The sequence below is a fragment of the Aythya ferina genome (genome assembly GCF_964211825.1).
Source record: "Aythya ferina genome assembly, chromosome: 2".
Classification (NCBI taxonomy): domain Eukaryota; kingdom Metazoa; phylum Chordata; class Aves; order Anseriformes; family Anatidae; genus Aythya; species Aythya ferina.
The window spans coordinates 80891593-80894639 of NC_140297.1; the positions used below are offsets into that span (position 1 = coordinate 80891593).

General features: G+C 46.3%; 1 long non-coding RNA gene across 1 annotated transcript; it reads left to right on the top strand.

Annotated features, from left to right (window-relative positions):
• Positions 1-962: 962 nt before the first annotated feature.
• Positions 963-2120, top strand: LOC311433101. The gene is made up of 3 exons (XR_014690567.1): positions 963-1381; positions 1521-1734; positions 1811-2120. It is a non-coding gene; the product is annotated as an uncharacterized lncRNA (long non-coding RNA).
• Positions 2121-3047: the final 927 nt, after the last annotated feature.

Sequence of the window (3047 nt, forward strand, 5' to 3'; positions counted from 1 at the left end):
TGTTGTACTTTCAATCTAGTGGAAAGTTTCCTCCAGCTGAAGATTCCAGTTTGTAGAAAGCTCAAGCAGTTACATGGTAGAAATCAGTGACTTGAAAATGTGACTCGTGATCCAGCCTGTTTCATTTCCCAGCACGTGCATTGTGTGCACTCCTCACCGTCTCCCTCACCTTCCACCCTTGGGGCTGGCCTGCACCCTAACCTGCGAGAAGCACGCTTTGGGACACCAGCATCCCCAGCAGGACATCCTCCAACATCTCCATCCTAGAGGCAGATGCCCTTTTTGAATTCTACTGTTTAAGTCCTTTGTGCATACAAATAGGGCTGTTTGCTGTGGATTTGAGTACGCCCATTCCAAAAATTATGTTGATTGTGATCTTGTGCATTTCCCAAAAGCTGAGAAACCTCCTTCCAGCTGAGGTGGACACCTCACGATGGAGTCCTGCGGTGGTTACAGCAGCTGTAGCAAAGCCTGTAGGATGCCGTGTGTCATTCTGCCAGGCCTGTTGCACCTTCCCTTTCAGCGTGTTGTGCAGGGACAGGGAAGCAGCAGCTGTAGTTTTTACTAGGCAGCAAGGTTTCGTTTCAACTCAGTCCTTTGCTGAGAGATGAATGCGCTCTGTTGATCCACGGGTGAGTCACCTGAGCATTGTGGTGAGTTTTCAAAGACGTTCGTGATAGTTCAGCACACGGGGCTAGATAACGTGGCAGGGTGGCTCTGTCAGGCTGGTGATGGGTGCTGCATGGTGTTTCAAAGAAGTGTTATGGTGCCAGTCCTCACAGTGGGGTGGGCTCTTGGGTGTTTTGCCAGCCTCAAAGATGCATCTCCAGGCTGCACAGTAAGTCAGTGCTCTGGGCAGCAGAGGGAAAGCTCCCAGTACTGCCACTGCTGCCCTTGTCCTAAGGATGAACATAGGACTTCAGCCTTGGAGGTCAGCACCAGCGCGAACAACTGTTCAAAGTTAAAAATTCACCACAACGTTTGTATTTCCTTCCAGAAGTATGCAGGCATGGTTATCACCACAGGTGATAACGTCGGTGATAAGCTATCAGTTCAATGAGTGCTTGCACATACTTCAAACATTCGGTGTGTTAGCAGCGGCTAGTTGTGCGCTTGCTCCTTCTGAATGCAGCAGACTTCAGGTTTCTGACAGGCATTCCGCTCTGGTACGTTTCTGTGGGATTGTCAGAAGTGTGTTTGGTGTAACCCACACCATATGTGCCTTACAAGCTTCCTGATAGTTGCTCTGTCATGAAAAATACTGTGTGCGTTTGAAAATCTTAGGCAGATTGGGCAATAGTCTGCTGTGGAAATGTGTATTTCAGAGGAAGAAGACAGTTTCAAGTTGACGGTGTTTTCTGTGTATAGATTTTTTTGGGGGGTAAATCATGGAATTTTTCAATGGAGACCCAGTGAAAGCCTGTCTGGGGATGTGAACGTGAGCCTCTTCACGTGTGTAGAGGTGTTGTTTGCATTCGACTGCTGTATCTACCAAAACAGTCTTTATCTTTGCTTTTCAGGTTGAAAATGTCTGAATGACAGGAGTCAAGTTGGCTGGTTGTCTGGGAATTAGTCACTGTTTATCCAAGCTCTGGGAAAAGAGGCGTTTGCACACCACTGCTGAAATTGCTTCATTTTCAGACAGTTGTAAGACTTACAATACGGCACTGACTGCTGTACTTCTTTGACATATTTTTGGCATGCAATTTCTACTTCTCTCTTGCTAGGAAGGAGGTAAGAAGAGATCTGTACTAACAAACCATGCCACTGCTAATTTATCGTCTGCTCTGCTGGTTTGTTTCTGTGGCAGACTTCACAAAGGAAGGGGTCCTGGTATCAAATAGGGTATTTTGAATCCGTCGCACCTGTAAGGCTGCACATGGTTTTCCATCCCTCTTCTTTAAAAAGAGCACTGCGAAGGATAGCCCAGTAGAGTCTTGCACGTCACAGTAGTGAATGGAAACAGCAGGCACCCAGCTGCCATAAGAAGTTCGAAACTTTCAGATTTCAGGTATTTCATCTTTATTCGAAGTATGTGTTTTGCAAAGCTAGCTGAAAACAAAAACAAAAAACAGTACTTGATAATACAAAATGTATCTTTTCTATAAAAGAAAAGCTGAAAAAAAACAGTTTTGGTGTAAATCTTTGGTTTTTACTTGTGCTGCACGGAATTATAAATGCAATAAACGAAAGAGCATTGATAACACTTTCTCCTATATGTTCTCTAGTTTATATTTCCAAGCATTCGCATTTCAGTTTCTAACAATCTCCTGCAATACATAATTAAGACTATAAAGCACCCAGTGGTGGCTTCTGTGGTTTTTGGCTCAGAAACATAAAATTTAACTTGGAGGAAAACGTCTGAGCTTTCCAAAAGAGGCTGTTTTCAGATAGTGGAAAGGAGAAAAAAAAAAAAAAAAAAAAAAAAAAATTTCAGCAAATACTTCAGGCAAGATTAGGGATCAGAATGAAAATAACAAAGCTGCTGTGTAAGAGTTAAGTGCCTGGAGCAGCTCTGCACTGAGCAGGGCTGGGCTGCCCTCAGCACCTTCCCAGGCAGAGGACAAGGCGTCTGACTGCTGGTGACAGTGAGCTTGCTCCTGTAAATCTGTGGTTAGAGTGAGCAGCTGGTAAATAAACACTGCTCATAGCCTTGGTATTGTGCTAAATGTGAAAAGGGGAAGAGACTTAACAGCTTGTTCTGTTTAAAAAGAAGCATTTCCTTGTGTGTCAAATACAAGCACTTCAAAAAAGTGAGCTGCTGCCGGTGGGGAGGTGGCTCCGGCACAAGGATCTCCACTGGTCTCCCCCCAGGAGCAAAAGCCATCCTCAGCATCCTCAGGTACCTGCGGTACCGAGGCCTCACGTGCTGCCTCATGAAGCGCCGGGCGAAGGAGGCGTTGTGCATCACCCCCTGCTCACACTCAGCGCCATGGCCTTCCCCCTGTCCCCCTATTGCTCTGTTCAGCAGAAGGGCTGCGGGCTGGCCAGCCTGTGTGCGTAGAGGCCACGACTCTTCTGGCAGCTCAGCTGGGCTCTGGCCCTAC